Genomic DNA, 18,950 nt, shown 5'->3' with positions numbered 1-18,950 from the left:
GGATCTGACTAAGTTCCTCCGGAAGATCCAGTCTATACACCACTTTGCCAACCCTGGCAATGATCCTGAATCACCTGATGCATCGGTGACCCAACTTCCCCCTCTTCCTGAAGCGAATCACACCCTTCCAGGGTGAGACCTTCAAGAGTACCATGTCACCGACCTGAAATTCCAACTCAGATCGACACCTTCTGTCGATTCTGTGCGGTCTGCAACCACTGTCTGATCTGCCAAATCATCTCGGTAGTCTGCAAGACTACCTCAGTCCGACCCATCAACCTGTGACCAACCTCGCCCCAACAGACTGGGGTGCGAGATCTCCGTCTATACAACAACTCATAAGGTGGAGCACCAATGATGGAGTGATAGTTGTTGTAGGAAAATTCTGCAAGGGGTAGGTAGGAGTCCCAGCTCCCACCGAAGTCAATGACGCAGGCCCTCAACATATCCTCGAGGGCCTGAATGGTCCGCTCGCTATGGCCGTCTGTCTGCGGATGGTATGCGGTACTGAAATGAAGCCGCGTGCCCAGTTCCTCGCGGAACTTCTACCAAAAACGGGACGTGAACCGAACATCACGGTCTGAAACGATAGACACCGGAACCCCATGACGAGTGACAATCTCGCGTATATACACATCGGCCAGCTTCTCGGCCGATAAACTCTCTCGAATGGGCAGAAAATGAGCACTCTTGGTCAATCAGTCCATGATGACCCATATAACATCGAAACCCTTTGTCGTTCTCGGCAATTTGGTGATGAAGTCCATCGTGATCTGCTCCCATTTCCACAAGAGAATCTCTAGAGGCTTTAGCTTGCCATGCGGCCTCTGGTGCTCGGCCTTGACCATCCTGCAGGTCAAGTACCTCTCCACGTACCAAGCGATCTCTCGCTTCACGCACGGCCACCAGTAATGCAAGCTCAGATCCCGGTACATCTTGGTGGCTCCCGGGTGAATAGAGAAGCGAGACTTGTGAGCCTCCTCTAGAACAATTTGTCTGACCCCACAAGACATCGAAACCCAGACCCGACCACAATGGGTCAACAACCCCCGACTGTGCTGCATAAATCGGTGTTGGATAAGGTGTCTAAGTCCATAACTTTATTTGGTATATACTTGACCCGACCCGGCATGGTCCATTTGGGTTACACTTCACCCGAACTATTTGTATTTTTAAACCTTTGAGAATTGTATGTTTATGATTTGTTAATATATTATAAGTTATAATATATAAATATGAAATCATATTATTTAATTAGTATTTGATCATAAATTAATTTAGAATTAATTTGGTGATCAAAAAGGTGACTAATTAAATATGGGCTCTTGTATTTATATAAGTGTGGGCTAATACTCATTTGGAATGGGCTTGGCATGCATGGGAGTCCATGGATAGTCCATGGAGCTTTTAACCCATGGATCCTTGGAAAGGAAGAGTCATGGGTATTAGGGTTTACATGGATGTAACCCTAATTCCTCACACTATATAAAGGAGCTTATGATGCTTGAAATTGCACTACTGGTGTGTATGTAAGAAGGTGGCCGATTTCTACAAGCAAACATACACTCTCATAGTTTTTCCAAGTTTGTGGTGATTTGTGATTTCCATTTGAGGCATCCACATTATTGGTGCTTGGCTCTCAAACTCCAAGGAATCAACTCACTATTGAAAGGTATGTAATTCTTCAAGCTTTTATGTTTAAAGTTCCCCATTCCATTATGAACCTTGGAAAAACAAATTTGCATGTATTCATAGTAAAACATAGATCCAAGGTTTCTAGGGTTGCATGTACACCTTAGGAGTTTTAGGATGCTCAAAACCCATCAGTGGTATCAGAGCCTAGGATTGTTTTCTTGAATACTTGATGCAAATTGTTAAAAAATCGAAAAATTGAGCTGCCTGGGTGGGGGGACTCGACGAGTCCAAGTGCAAATTCATCCTACTCGTCGAGTAGGTTCCTGCATTCGACGAGTAGGAGGCTCTAACTGCAGTTTTTCGACTTTTGCTGCTGGAAATGGACTAGAAACATTACCCTAAACTGTTTTGGTGTTTTAAAATTTGTTTTAGATGGTGTAATGGTTATGCTAATCCATTCACAATGGCTAATATCAAAATTCCATGTTTTATATGTGTTCATATGATTCTTGAAGTTTTGATATGATATTCATGTTCTTATGAGTTATTGTTAGATCATAGGAATTACTTGCTAAATTATTTAATGATTAATTCTTGATCAATTATGTGTTTTAATGGAATCTATAATTTGTCCTCAAGTTATGGATTTCCAAAGGTCACTTTCTTTAATGTACATTTAAAACACATAAGTTACATAAAAATGAAGAGTCTTCACTTTTATGAACCATTAACTCATAAGTTATGAAATGAAAAGTTTTGAATAGTTTCAAAACTTACCCTCAAGTTTTGGAATTTGTAAAGTCACACACACATTAAAATACTTTAATTCCAACCCTTAGGATTTTAAAAGTTAAAATTCAACCCTTATACTAGTATAATATTAATGGTTAATATTTATATATGTATAAGATCAAGTCGTTTTACCGTTAGTAGGCCTCATTCACGAAGCTGGTCTATAAGGGGGGTATAAGGTTGTTGCCTATAAAATGGCAGCTTAATGGGTGTCTACTCTCACCCACCGCTTCCTTGACTGGTGGAGGGTCGTTAGCCGAACGGGTAGGACAATGACTTTAATTCTCATTAAAAGTATAATGATTATTATAAAGTAACTAAATGTTTTTATAAATTCCCAATCTTAGTTACTTTAGGAAATGTGAAAATGGTGCTAACCCATGAAATTCACACTTTGTACCTTACCAAGTCGTTGGTGGAGCGTGTGTGGTTAACCGGCACACTAACTTGGACTGGTAAGGATAACAAAGGGTGACTTAATGTTTATCATAGATCGGTGGAGTGCGTGTGGTTAATCGGCACATTGATTAGGTAATAATATTTAGGGTACCAAATGAATTTGCATGGTTATTCACACCTTGTTTTGTGATCCTCGGCATCCCAGTCACAAAACTTAAAGGGCACAATCGAGATTAAAACATGCCATTGAAAAGTTCAATGAATCTCAAAAGAATCTAGGAATTTCAAAAACAAATTAAAACCTAATAATTTATTTCATTTTCATGGTGGAAATTGGTGAATCGTCATTCACCTACCTTCAAATATGTTATAGCTTAGATTACGGCATCCCTCTTCTAAGTTATAATATAGTGTGTTGGGTCCTAGCCTTAATATTACATTTGGGTGTCTTATTAAGGACTCTATATATCTAATCTAAACTTGTCTTTCTTCTTTTAAGATGTCTTCCAACAACGCTTCGGGTACTAACCCTGCCGGCTCCTTCTCTCTCATGAACCTTTGTGGGAGAGTCATCTTTGATGGTTCCAACTTTATGGATTGGATCCGGAACATCAGGATGGTCACTCGTTACGAGGACAAGGAATATGTCCTCAACAAGGAGCTCAAGGAACTCGATGAGACTACTGCTACTCCGGAGGAGATCGCTGAATATAGGACACATGAGAGAGAGATGCCACCAAAGTGGCATGCATCATGATGGCCATGATGACAGTCGAGCTCCAAAAGTCCTATGAGGACTATTACCCTTTTGAGATGCACCAGGACTTGATGGAAAGGTGCCATCAGAGTGCTCGTCAAGAGCGGTATGAAATAATCTCCTCCATGATAACAACCCGCATGAAGGATGGTGAACCCATCACGGGCCACATGCAGAAAATGCAAAGGTATGTGGACCGTTTGTTGAAAGTGAATGTCAACTTCCCAGAGGAGTTGGCAATTGATATCATTTTGCACTCCCTACCCTCGTGTATGATCAATTCCGCATTACATACTACATGAACAAGGAGGAAATTACACTCAGTAAGCTTCAAGGACTTCTGAAGACCGTCGAAAGTGGCCTTAAAGGTAAGTCGGTTGTTACTCCTACTCCTACAGCAACCCCTGTTTTGGCTATCGGGCAAGGCAAAGGGAAGAAGAGGAAGCACCATTCGAAGGGTACCAAGGGAAAGTCTCTTTATCGCTCCTCATCAAGTGGAACCAAAGGTGGTTCTGCTACTCCTTCTGCCATCCCTAAGGATGCTGATTGCTTCTATTGCCAGAATAAGGGGCGCTGGAAGCGAAACTGCCCAAAGTACTTGCAGGATCTCAAGGATGGGAAAGTGAAACCATCCCATGCAGGTATTTACACTATATTGTCTAATAACTCACCATATTCTAACTCTTGGGTCCTTGATACAGGTTGTGGTATTCACATATGTTCTGATTTGCAGGGCCTAAGAAGAAGTGAGGATGTGGAGCACGGGAAGATAAACTTAATCATGGGGAATAGGAAGGTTTCACCTGTTACTCGTCTGAAATGGCGAGGAATATTATTTCTTTTCATGGTTTGTACAAACAAGGGTTTACCTTTTCGTTTGATAATGAATGTGGTAGTATTAATGCTTTCTTTAATAATGTTCTTTATTTTAAAGCATTACCTTGTGATGGTGTGTATGAAACTGTGTCGGTTGGAGATAACCTAGGAAATAATGTGTTGTTTATTGATTCCTCTACTATCTTGGATAAAGCATCATTGTGGCATTGTCGTCTTGGTCATGTAATCAAGAAACGCATAGGCCAACTCCAAAAGGATGGAGTCCTAGAATCATTTGACCTTAAGTCAGATGATAGTTGTGAATCTTGTTTGCTTGGGAAAATTACAAAATCACCCTTCACTGGTACTTGTGAAAGGGGTGAGGGTTTGTTGGACCTTATACATACTGATGTATGTGGACCCTTCAAAACCGCCACAAGGGATGCTAATCGCTATTATCTGACTTTTACTGATGATTATAGTAGATATGGTTATGTCTACTTAATCAAGCACAAGTCATAGACTTTTGAAATGTTTAAAGAGTTTAAACAGGAAGTAGAAAATCAATTGGGCAGGAACATTAAGATGCTTCGATCCGATTAAGGTGGTGAGTATCTTAGTACAGAGTTCCTCGACTATCTTAAGGAGTGTGGGATTGTCTCACAATAGACACCTCCTAGGACACCACAGCTTAATGGTGTGGCTGAGAGGCGTAATCAGACCTTTTTGGACATGGTTCGTTCCATGATGAGTCGAGCTTCGCTACCAATCTCTTTTTGGGGGTATGCCTTAGAGACTGCCACCCATATCCTTAATCTAGTCCCTACAAAGAAGGTTGCCAAAACACCTCATGAGATATGGACTGGGAAAGTTCCCAACTTGGACCACATCAAGATTTCGGTTTGCGAAGATTTTGTGAGGCGCGAGACTCACGATAAGCTTGAACCTCGAAGTGAGAGGTGTATTTTCATCGGCTATCCACATAAATCCTTTGGTTACCTCTTCTACAGACCCAATGAGAATGTGGTCTTTGTGGCAAGGAGAGGGGTCTTTCGCGAGAGAGAGATCACAAGCGAAGGAAACAGTGGGAGGCAAATTGACCTTGAAGAAATTCAAGAGTCAAGTTGTGAAGGAACCTCAAACCCTAGCAATCAACCTGAGGAGGAAACTCCTGTTGATCCGACTGACGAATCTGTACCTCTGAGGCGTTCCACAAGAGTTAGGAATGCACCTGAGCATTACTATAGTTTCCATATTACTGCGGAAGGTGATACACTTATCAGTGATAGTACACTGGTAAATCTGGATGAACCTAAAAGCTATACGGAAGCCATGGCAGGCCCTGAGGCTGCTAAATGGAAAGAGGCTATGGACAGCGAGATACAGTCCATGTATAACAATCAAGTTTGGAACTTGGTTGACAATGTACCAGGTCGTAAGACAGTCGGGTGCAAATGGATCTTCAAGAAGAAGACCGACATGGATGGTAATGTACACACTTATAAAGCACGACTGGTCGCAAAGGGCTTTTCTCAAACTCTGGGAGTTGATTATGATGAGACCTTTTCACCAGTAGCAAAGATTAAGTCTATTAGGGTTATGTTACCCATTGCTCCATTTCATGGCTATGAAATATGGAAAATGGATGTCAAAACCGCTTTCCTTAATGGGAAGTTGGTTGAGGATGTTTACATGAGTCAGCCAGAGGGTTTTGTCAGCACAGAGTACCCTAATAGATTGTTTAAGCTTGAGAAATCCATCTATGGATTGAAACAAGCACCTCGCAGATGGAATATTTGTTTCGATGAGAAAGTCAAAGAGTTTGGCTATTCGAGAAGTGAAGATGAGTCATGTGTATATGTCAGAGCTAGTGGGAGTATAGTTAGCTTCTTGGTGCTGTATGTGGATGACATACTGCTCATAGGAAATGACATCCCAACCTTGCAGGAGGTGAAGTCCTGGCTTGGGAAGTGTTTTGCTATGAAGGAACTTGGAGAGGCTGCCTATATCGTAGGGATAAGGATATTAAGAGACAGGAGTAAAAGACTAATTGGAATTAGTCAGAGTACCTACTTGGATAAGGTGTTGAAAAGGTTCAACATGCAGAATTCCAAGAAAAGAGAATTACCGATCCAAAGCAATGTCAAACTGAGCAAGGATCGGAGCCCGAGTACAGAGGCTGAGATAGCTGAGATGAGTCGATTACCATATGCTTCCGTTGTTGGCTCGATCATGTATGCTATGATTTATACCCACCCTGATGTGGCCTTTGCTTTGAGCATGGTCAGCAGATATCAGGGGAACCCTGGCAAGGCTCACTGGACTGCGGTAAAGAATATTCTCAAGTACCTGCGGAGGACTAAGGATTGGATCCTTACCCTTGGTGGGAGTGATGACTTGAGAGTACTAGGGTATAGTGATGCTAGCTTTCAGACTGTTAGGGATAACTTCTGCTCTCAGTCGGGCTGGGTCTTTACTCTAAATGGAGGGGCAATCACTTGGAAGAGTTCTAAGCAGGAGACGGTAGCTGATTCGACCTGTGAATCAGAGTACATAGCAGCAAGTGAAGCGGCAAAGGAGGCTATATGGCTGAAGAACTTCATCGGAGACCTTGGAGTTGTACCAGCTATTAAGGAGCCTATGGAGATTTTATGTGACAGCAATAGTGCGGTTGCCTTAGCCAAGGAACCAAGAGATCATGGCAGATCCAGACACATTGACAGAAAATATCACTTCATAAGACATAAGATAGAAGAAGGACTCCTCGTGGCAAAGAGGGTATCATCAGAAGAGAATCCTGCAGATCCCCTAACGAAGGGACTGACGAGGGTTAGACATTTACAGCATGCGAGGCGCATCGGGCTGAAGGATGATATTAGTTTTACAGATTAGATAGCTATTTCTGAAACTTGTAAAATGTAATCGACATTTGATGATGAATAAAAGGTGTGTTTATTTATGAGTAAGGTGTTACTGTCTTTTGTCAATTATTTACTATTATTTTAGCTTTGCATGTTTTGACTTCCATAATAAATTACTTTATTCAAACTTCCACAGTCGGTCATACGTCGGAAGTAGGTATGAATTAAGACTGTCATGAATTGGACCTGTAGATGACTAAAGGTGTTTAGCGATAACAATGGTTGCTACAACATTCATGAGTGCTCATAAGTTCTGAGTATTGGAATAAACCCACGCTCACTTGCATCACTTCATGGAATTCATCTCGAGTGATCGTGAGACGGTAATATCATATAAGTCTTCAAACCTAGAGATATGGGTTGTTGCCTATGAGTTGGTTATGCATTGATTGCACAAAAACGCATCAGTAACTTGATGTTATAAAACGTGCCTTTGTGTATAATTCAACAAGTAGTAGAACAAGTATATGAGCCGAAGTTTATTTGTTCCTTCTAGTCCTTGGAAGTAGAAGCGATATCTGGGCCCCTTGATGATTTTGTTTTGACCTACGTACCGGGCCCGGTCAGAACCTAATTGATGTGTTCAATTTAGTTCTATGTCAAACAAATCGGAAATCGGGAAACAAACTGTTGGACAATAAGTACCACGTTGTTCCATGTATTTGTCCGGCTGATATCTTGAGAACAGAGGATTATATGATCACTTATCTAAAATGACGCTTCATAGTTCAACATAGTTTTGAGAGCTACGATTGTCAGTTGGTTCTTGAAGTCATATAGGCAAATATAGTTATTAGACTTATCCAAGTGGGAGACTGTTGGATAAGGTGTCTAAGTCCATAACTTTATTTGGTATATACTTGACCCGACCCGGCATGGTCCATTTGGGTTGCACTTCACCCGAACTATTTGTATGGTTAAACCTTTGAGAATTGTATGTTTATGATTTGTTAATATATTATAAGTTATAATATATTAATATGAAATCATATTATTTAATTAGTATTTGATCATAAATTAATTTAGAATTAATTTGGTGATCAAAAAGGTGACTAATTAAAGATGGGCTCTTGTATTTATATAAGTGTGGGCTAATACTCATTTGGAATGGGCTTGGCATGCATGGTAGTCCATGGATAGTCCATGGAGCTTTTAACCCATGGATCCTTGGAAAGGAAGAGTCATGGGTATTAGGGTTTACATGGATGTAACCCTAATTTCTCACACTATATAAAGGAGCTTATGATGCTTGAAATGGCACTACTGGTGTGTGTGTGTAAGAAGGTGGCCGATTTCTACAAGCAAACATACACTCTCATAGTTTTTCCAAGTTTGTGGTGATTTGTGATTTCCATTTGAGGCATCCACATTATTGGTGCTTGGCTCTCAAACTCCAAGGAATCAACTCACTATTGAAAGGTATGTAATTCTTCTAGATTTTATGTTTAAAGTTCCCCATGCCATGCTAGATAGGTTATGAACCTTGGAAAAACAAATTTGCTTGTATTCATAGTAAAACATGGATCCAAGGTTTCTAGGGTTGCATGTACACCTTAGGAGTGTTAGGATGCTCAAAACCCATCAATCGGGTGATCTCGCCTCTAATCTTGTTAAGCTTCCAATTCTCCTATCGTACACCCTCAACCCGAGCTTCCCTGATCAAGCTTACGAGTGGAGAATCCACTGATATCGTCATACATGTCACTGGAGTAGAAGGCCCAGCTGACTTGCGGCTCAGAGCGTATGCAACCACGTTCGATTTACCTGGATGGTAAAGGATCTTGCATTCGTAATCCTTGACTACGTCCAGCCACCTGTACTGCCTCATTTTCAGGTTCGTCTGATCCATGATGTGTCTCAGACTCTTGTGGTCTGTGTAAATGGTACAACGGACCTCGTAGAGATAATGTCTCCAAATATTGAGAGAGAATACCACTGCTCCCAACTCCAAATCGTGTGTGGGGTATCTCATCTCATGCAGCTTCAACTACCGTGGTGTGTAGGCTATCACCCGTCCTCTCTGCATGAGGACCGCTCCCAGTCCCGTGATGGATGCATCACAGAACACTACAAAATCCTCAACTCCCTCCGGGAGAGTCAAGACTGGAGCCTTGCAAAGTCGCTATCTAAGGGTCTCAATTGTTCTCTGCTGCTCAGGGCCCCACTAGAAATCCACCCCCTTCCCCGTCAGACGGGTGAGGGGTACTGCAATCATGGAGAAATCATGTATGAATCTCCGATAGTACCCAGCCAATCCCAACAAGCTCCTGATATTCGAGGGAGATTTCGGAACCTCCCACTGCATAACCGCATCGATCTTGGCCGGATTTACTAAAATCCCCTCTAGGTTAATGAGATGTCCAAGGAACTGAACCTCTCGTAACCAAAACTCGCACTTCGAGAACTTGACATAAATCTGTTCTCACCTCAAGACTCCTAATAGCTCCCGAAGATGCTCCTCGTGCTGTGCTATGGTCTTGGAGTACACCAATATATCATCTAGGATCACAATGACTGAGCAATCGAGCATCGGTCTGCAGACCCGATTCATCAGGTCCATAAACATTGTTGTCGCGTTGGTGAGCCTAAACGACATCACCATGAACTCGTAATGTCCATAACGAGTCTGGAACACGGTCTTCTCCACATCCTCCTCCCTAACCCTGACCTGATGGTACCCAGACCTCAGATCTATCTTGGAGAACCAAGATGCTCCCTGCAACTGATCGAAAAGATCATCTATCCTCGGGAGTGGATAATGGTTCTTCATCGTCAACGTGCTCAACTCTCAGTAGTCAATGCACATCCGGTGTGAACCATCTTTTTTCCTGACGAAGAGGATCGACGCTCCCCACGGAGAACTGCTCGGATGAATGAACTTCTTGCCCAACAGTTCCTGCAGCTGTGATGACAGTTCCTGCATCTCTGGTGGTGCCAACCGGTACGACGCCTTGGCGAGAGGGGCTATACCTGGCACAAGGTCGATCCTAAACTTGACCTGCCTCTCCAGAGGCACTCCGGGTAGTTCCTCCGGAAACAAGTCAGTGAACACCCTGACCACTGGAACCTCTGAAACCGAGGTCTGATCCCTGACTCGCGTATCCACCACATACGCTACGTAACCCGCACACCCGTGCTGAATATACTACTGAGCCCTGGAAGCTAAGCAAAACCCTGAACCCACTCCAGTGCCCTCGCCATAGATAATCAGTTCTCCCCCACTTGGGGCTCGAACTACCACCTGATGACCCTTGCAGTCGATCATGGCACTGAAGCAACTAAGCCAGTCCATACCCACAATCACACATACCTCCCCTATGGGAATCGGAATCAAGTCTATCGGGAAAGATGATTCGAAGATCTCCAACACGCAACCCCGATAGACTGAAGAAGCAGAAATCTCGTGTTCATTGGCGATAGAGACTCGCAACAGACACTCTAGCTCTCCTACTGGCAAACTGAAATCCCTACTGAATGACTGAGAGACAAAAGACTGACTTTCCCCCGAGTCAAATAATACCAAAGCAGGTAAGGAGTTCAGTAAGAACGTACCAGCAACCATATCCGGTGCTGTCCTAGCCTCCTCGGCTGTAAGCTGGAAGGCGCGTCCCCGAGCCTTCGGACGCTCTGCTCTACCCTGACTCCCGTCAGTAATCCTCGGTTTAGCCGGCGCAGGAGCCTGCGCCAGCCCGACAGCAAGCTGTGGACAGTTGGTCTTCACATGGCCAACCTGATGGCAGTGGTAACAAATCCTCATATCCTGAATCGGGGCTGGCTGGCGGCAATCCCTCACAAAGTGCCCTTCCTTTCCGTATTTGCGGCATGCACTACCAGATCTACAAACCCATGAGTAACCCTTCCCGTACTTGCCACAAGTGTAGCCATGCTGGCCTCTCGATCTAGAATCAGCGGTCTTAGACCGCTTTGGCGCTGACTGTGACTGTGTCGGGGCCTTCCTCTGCTCCTGTAACTGTAACTCGATCTCAAGCTCACGTCGTGTAACGGCCTCCTATTACTCCAGCAGTGTGTAGCAACGTTGGGTGGCAACAAACTGACGGATGTCAGTCTTGAGCATGCTCAGATAATGTGTCATCTGAGCCTGCTCGGCAGCAAACTCCAGGCAAAACATCGCCCTCTCAGTGAACATACGGGTGATCTCCGTCACCGTCTCAGCATCCTGTCTCAACTCCAAGAGATCCTGAGCTAACCGCTCCCTCTCGACCCAAGGAATGTAGCGAGTGCAGAACATATCCCTGAACTGCTCCTAAGTAACCGTAGCTCTCTGATCATCTGTATACGACCCCGTCATCAACCTCCAACAGTCCTTTGCCCCGGACCTCAGTAGGTTCAGGGCACATCTGACCTTCTGGTCAGTAGGACAAGAATATGTTAAGAAACATCCCTCCACATCTGATAGCCACCTCATGGCTACAATCGGGTCCTGAACCCCATCAAAAGTCAGGGCTTCATGTTATCGAAGTCCCGGTACTGGAAAGCCCGGCTGGTCCCACCACCAGCGGCGACTACCGCTATGGAGGCTGCAGCGGCAGCTGTCTCAGCAAGAGCTGCATAACGTGTTGGATTAATGTCTAAGTCCATAACTATAACTGGTAAGACTTGACCCGACCCGGTATGGTCCATTTGGGTTGCATGGCATCATGCATTTGGATAGACTATAATAAGAGAAATAACACTTAAGGTTGGTTAATATATTATAAGTTCTAATATATTAATAAGGTTATTTAATTAGTATTGATCAAGAATTAATTTGGAATTAATTAAGTGATCAAAAGGAGACTAATTAAATATATGGGTTGATTGTGTAAATCATTCATTCTTATATATGTGGGCTTGTGATCCAAGATTCCTTATGTTGGACTAAGTCCATGGGGTGACCCATGGATACTCCATGGAGGTTAAAATCCATGGAGCATAAGGAATGGGTAAAGTTATGAGTTACATGGTGTAACCCTAATAGCCACCATATAAAAGAATCTCATGGCTCAAGAAATCGTGCACTAATGTGTGAATATGAGGGCTAGACGATTTCAAGGAGTGTTCCATTTCTCTCAAGTCATTCCATGTGCATTTGGTGTTGTGTGAACCATTTGAGGTGTCACACTTGGAGCACTAGGCACTCAAGCTTCATGGAGACAAGCTACATCAAAAAAAGGTATGTATTATATCCATTTGATTACCCAAGTATCAAGTATTGTATGCTAGATAGGGTAATACCTTGGAAAGTTCATAATTTCATGTATAATAGAGAAAACATAGATCCAAGGTATTTAGGGTTGCATGTACACTTAGGAGTGTTAGAATGCGCAAAATCCATCAGTGGTATCAGAGCCAATGCTTGTTTTCTTGTTATACTTGCAAAATTAGCTGAAAAATCGAATTGTATTAGTTTCAAAGTTATGCTAATTACTTGAAACTTTTGATGTGAATTATCTTTGTTCATATGAGTTTATTAGATTAATAGAAAAGTTAATTGATTATGTGTTTTCAATCCATTTTAATCTAAGAGTTGATTCTAAAATGTGTTTTTGTAACTTGTCCTCAAGTTATATGAAAAGTCACATTTAAGTTTCATAAAACTCATAAAAAGTTGGCAATGGTTACAAAAATGAAGAGTCTTGTCCTCATTAAATGGTTTTATGACTCCATAACTTGTCCTCAAGTTATGGAGGTTCAAGAGTCACTTCATTAAATGATAAAATGTGTAACCTTAATTAGTTCCATAAGTTACAAAAATAAAGAAAAGTTACAATCTTTTATTAGTTTAAAGTCTTCCATAACTTGTCCTCAAGTTATGGAACTTGAAGAGTTTTTTTTTTTAATTAAAACTACTTTAAACACATAAGTTATGGAATTAATTAGTTTTGAATATTTTCAAAACTTGCCCTCAAGTTTTGGAATTTGTAAAGTTTTCCCCATGAATACTTTAATTCCAAGTTAGCCCTTAGAATTTTAAAAGTTAAAATTCAACCCTTATACTTTATAGTATTATAAGTTAATAATAAATATATGTATAAGAGCAAGTCAGTCTTACCGTTAGTAGGCCTCATTCACGAAGCCGGTCTATAAGGGGGGTATAAGGTTACTGCCTATAAAATGGCAGTTTAATGGGTGTCCACTCTCACCCACCGCTTCCTTGACTGGTGGAGAGTCGTTAGCCGAACGGGTAGGACAAGGACTATAATTCTCCCTTCATTAAAAGTATTAATGATAAATACTAAGTAACTAAACACTTATAAATTCCCAATCTTAGTTACTTAAGAAAATGTGAATAAGGTGCTAATCCATGAAAGTACACTTTGCACTTTGTTTAAGTCGGTTAGTGGAGCGTGTGTGGTTAACCGGCACACTAACTCGTATTTAACAAGGTAGGCAAATGGTAACTTAATGTTTATCATAGTATCGATGGAGCGTGTGTGGTTAACCGGCACATCGATTGAGGAGTAAACACTTAAGGGTACCAAGTAATTTGCATGGTTACTTCACACCTTGTTTTGTGATCCTCGGCATCCCAGTCACAAAACCTGAAGGGCACACTCGAGATTGAAACATGCCTTTGAAAAGTTCAATGAATCTCAAAAGAATCTAGGAGTTTCAAAACCAATTAAAACCTAATAATACATTTCGTTTATCTTGGTGGAAATTGGTGAATCGTCATTCACCTACCTTCAAATATTCTATAGCTTGGATTACGGCATCCCTCTTCCAAGTTATAAAATATTGTGTTGGGTCCTAGCCTTAATATTTCATATTGGGTGTTATATTAAGGACTTTAAATCAACTATCTTGAATTTCTTCCAAAAGATGTCTAGTTCAGACATCTATGATCATCCCAAATCTCTTGGAACTTCACTTCCTCCACCTCCTCCAATTATTCTCCCTAACCCACAAGTTCTTGAAAAGTTTAAGGTCACTCAAGCCCTATTGGCAAGCAAAGGTCTATGTGTGATCACATCTTGGAGATGTAGTCACATATTGACAAGCCGGGAGAGTTGGGTGTCAAAGTCTTGAGAAAGTTGGTGGCTCAACTACTTTCTAAGTCACATAGTGAGTTCCTTTGGGACTCCTATGAAACAGACTATGACAAGACCCTTAATGATCTTATCTATTTGCTAAGATCAACTTCCTATAACTTTATGGACATTGACAATGATGACATTGGATATCCAGTAAAGCTCTCTCTTCCTAATGGAAAGGGATCAGCCATAGTCAACTCGGTTGACCAAATGGTAAAGAGAGAGGCTAAGTCTTAGATAGTCCCATTATCAAGGGTCTATTGCCAAAGGAAGGGGCATTGGTTGCGAAGCTGCCAAATTTACCTAAGGATGTTAAAGTCAATAAGTTTGACTCTACTTCAGGTAAAGTCCATTGTCTAACTCTATTAAGTTCCTACTTGGAGATTCTTATTACATGATGTGACTGGGTCACATGTTGATGTTTGAAGAATCAATGAAAAGTGAAGAAACTTAAAGAAAGAATATGTTGAATCTGATCGCGTAGATGGATTTCTATCGCATAGTTTGAAGATCGGATTCTTGAGCTACTTCTTAGGAGTTATGATATATTGCTTAGGAATAGATAACAACAAAGTTTTCATGTGCTTTTGCACTGTAAGGATAGTTTTTTCCGCAAAGTTTTTAAAATAAAAGGAAAATTTTTGATTTTATTTATTTTAAAATATCCTTACAATGGCATTTGTGAAAATCTTTGTTGCTTATAAGATTCCATTAAGAGCAAGAGTGAAAATATGAATTTGATTCTTTCATTTGTAGTAGTGTCCAAATTTACCAAATAAGGAAAGATTCTCATCACCCAAGTTTCAGTTGGATAGAAACTTGGAATCATGCAAGTTGTATAGTATGATGAATGAGAATTTTCAACTTTGGAAAATTAAGACTAGTTCCTTGTTCACATGTATATGTGAGTCAAGTGAAGGACTAAGGGATCGAGTACACATTCTTGTGCACTGATCAAGTCCACCATAAAAGATCGATAAGACTATTCGTCATGATTTACTAAGGCTTAGTAAATATGATTATACTTACAAGCTTAAGTATAATTCTGAGACAGTGGAAAAGTTTCAATGTATGACAGAACGAATGAGAAGAATCAAATTAGGCAGAAGGATAAAAGTTTCTCAAATCTGAAAAGATGGGAGAGTACTTTAGTATCATGTTTTAAGATCATCTTAATGATTTTGAGACCTTATCACAATTCATCCTCTAAGTGCATTCTGATAGTTAAGAAGAGGAGTTATGAATTGTTGAAGTGGTTAAATCAAGAAGATGATTCATACATCGTTCCAAAAACAATTCTTAGAGTTATACTCTAAGATTGTAACTTGAGTGACATGTCTTAAAAGATGTTTAAAAACACTTGCCAGATGTAAGAGTAAAAGTTTTCTACTCTTGTACATTTGAAATTGGTAATTTGTGATGTTTTGGATAAAACAAGGATCAACTAAGGCCAATTGTGTTAAGTGTCTGTCTTGATTAGAATCCACACTATCTCTTGAATATTTGGCAAGAAAGTCTTATAGGTCAAGGAGACAGTGGGAGTCTAAAAGATCCTGAAAGGGTTTCAAGAAGTAATCAAGAATAAAAACATGTATTTCATCACTAGCACACAACTAGAGGTTTATAACCTCTCGTGTTGACATTTCTGTGCCCATTCTAGTTAAGTTGGCTATACATTTGAGTTCTACATGTTCTCAATTATTTGCATAGCTACTTGGAAGCAATGGCAGGCCCTTGAGCTGCCAGGTGGCAAGAAGTTAAGATTGCACAAGTTCAATCCATATGAGTTAGGATTTGTCACTAACCTTGTCTTGTGACCATGGTTTTGACGATTCACATGGATAAGAACACATACACCATAAAATCTAAGGGTCATAAGGTTTCTCTCCGATTCATGAAAATGATGGTGAGGAAACACTTCCACCAAGTAGATTTGAAGCAGATGGCAAAAGGTCTAAACAATTGAGACTATGATTACGACATCCCTTTTCATAGTTCTGAAATTGTTTAGACACACATGTGAGCTATCTAAGATAAGGTGTATGATTTTGATAAAGTCTTATCAAAGCAATCTAGTATCAGAAATCTGAACTTTGGTAAGAATGTCAATAAAGTATTGACTTCTAGAGGTCCAGTTGTTTTCTGGATACATGTCAAAGCTAGTGGGAGCATAAGTGTTATGCTAATAATCATCATGTTAGTGGGAGCATGATAATTATGATAAGTATTGCAAGTTAGCAATGTTAATTATAGAAAACAAAAGTTTTAATTCGTGAGATTGCAGGGGTTGAAAAAGTAGTTTTGCTTTAATTAAGGGAGAGGAAATTATACTTCATTTCAATTCTAAAAGGCTTAGATTGAGATTTTAATCATCTTAGTCAAGAATATATATATATATATATATATATATATATATATATATATATATATATATATATATATGAATTTTATGTTGGTTTGGTTCAACTTAAGAAAATTCTATATATTGCGTTCTCAAAATTCGATTATGATTACGACATCCCTCTTCATAGTCAAATTTTGAGAATATGGCAAACAAAAAAAAAATTATTATGGCAAAAGACTGCTCTAGAACCATGTCTTTATGTGAAACATCATGAATCGTGTCCCATTTACTTTGGGTACAAGATCGATTACATGTGCTATAATATTTATCCTTTCTGAATTTTCCAAATGCCTTGGGGCGTTAAGGAGGAAAATGTCGAGAATTGGATATGACTAAAGTGATTAAGCAATTGTCGAGGACAATCTGAGGTTTACCAAAGATTGGTTGCTCAGGGACAATTGGAAGTATAGTGCTAATTTTGGAAGGACCATATTGACATATTCTGAAAAGAGGCATCTCTTATTCAGAAGTGATAGTCAAAATGAGAATATGGAGTTGTCTCCATAGGTGGAAGTTATCTGTGTAAGATTAGAAAACTTAATGCAAGAAGCATGTCCAAAGCAATGTACTTTGAATATGAGACTTAGTTTCCATGGAGTTGATCTCCATTGGAATACCTTATAATGACTGTTGACAAGTCTTTGTGAATTTGTACATATTCATTACAGGAGGGTCAGTGCATATAAGTTTAAAATCTAAACAGATTTCGATAAATGATAGGAATTTGAAATTCTCACATTTTTCGATAAGGATTTGGGAGTGTGAAATTAGAATCATTGAAATTATGTTCAATTGGTTTATTTCACAAAGTAAGGATCATAGACAAACATAGAGTGCATACTTGGTGTATGGCAAAACTACTGTTTAAGAAAAACATAGTGTACATGCTTGGAGCATGGGACAACTAGTGTTTTTAATTCAAGTATAAAGTTGATAAAACCGAAACAATGAATAATGAGTAATCAGTATGGTGATAAATAAAAGTGTTTATTTATATTCATAGGGTTTGATACCATATTTGATTCATTTATTCTTGTGTTTCACTTTGCATGTTTTGACTTCCAGAATAACTAAGTCGCTCTTCCTGAATGATTAAGTTATTCAAACCATCCACAGTCGGTCATATGTTGGAAGTAGATATGAATCAAGACTGTCATGGGTTGGTTTGTAGAGGTCCAAGTTGGTGGACAAAGTGGTGCTACAACACTCATGAGTGCTCATAAGTTCTGAGTATTGGATTCAACCCGCGCTCATTTGAATCACTTCATGGATTTTATCACGAGTGATCATTAGACGATAATATCTTATATTCTTCAAACCTAGAGATATGAGTTGTTACTATGAGTTGGTTGTACACTGATTGCACAAAAACGCATTCGGTAACTCGATGTTATAAAACGTGCCTTTGTGTATGATTCAACAAGTAGTAGAACAAGCCATATGAGTCGAAGTTTATCCATTCCTTTTACCTTTAGGATAAAAGCGATATATGTGGGCCCCTCGATGATTTAAAGATGATACATGTGAGTGCTTGGCCAAGCCAGGACTGATTTGATTTGTTCAATCAGTCAGTCATCATGAATCGGAAATCGGGCATAAACAAATGGACAGAGAGAATGATTGATAATCCATGTCTCAGTCCATATGATATCTAGAATGGAGGAATATATGATCCCTTATCTAATGGACAAGTCATTGACAAAGGTCAGAGTTCATCGACAAGGTCAGAGTTCGACAGAAGCTTTTGAGAGCTACGATTGCTGATCGGTTCCTGAAGTCATACGCAATAATAGTTTTAGACTTATCCAAGTGGGAGACTGTTGGATTAATGTCTAAGTCCATAACTATAATTGGTAAGACTTGACCCGACCCGACATGGTCCATTTGGGTTGCATGGCATCATGCATTTGGATAGACTATAATGAGAGAAATAACACTTAAGGTTGGTTAATATATTATAAGTTCTAATATACTAATAAGGTTATTTAATTAGTATTGATCAAGAATTAATTTGGAATTAATTAAGTGATCAAAAGGAGACTAATTAAATATATGGGTTGATTGTGTAAATCATTCATTCTTATATATGTGGGCTTGTGATCCAAGATTCCTTATGTTGGACTAAGTCCATGGGGTGACCCATGGATACTCCATGGAGGTTAAAATCCATGGAGCATAAGGAATGGGTAAAG

This window comes from Lactuca virosa, chromosome 7 (assembly GCF_052849685.1).
Source record: "Lactuca virosa cultivar CGN04683 chromosome 7, Lactuca_virosa_CGN04683_v6, whole genome shotgun sequence".
In the NCBI taxonomy this organism is placed as follows: Eukaryota; Viridiplantae; Streptophyta; class Magnoliopsida; order Asterales; family Asteraceae; genus Lactuca; species Lactuca virosa.
The sequence above is the reverse complement of the archived record's forward strand: the minus strand, read 5'-3'. Positions refer to the sequence as shown.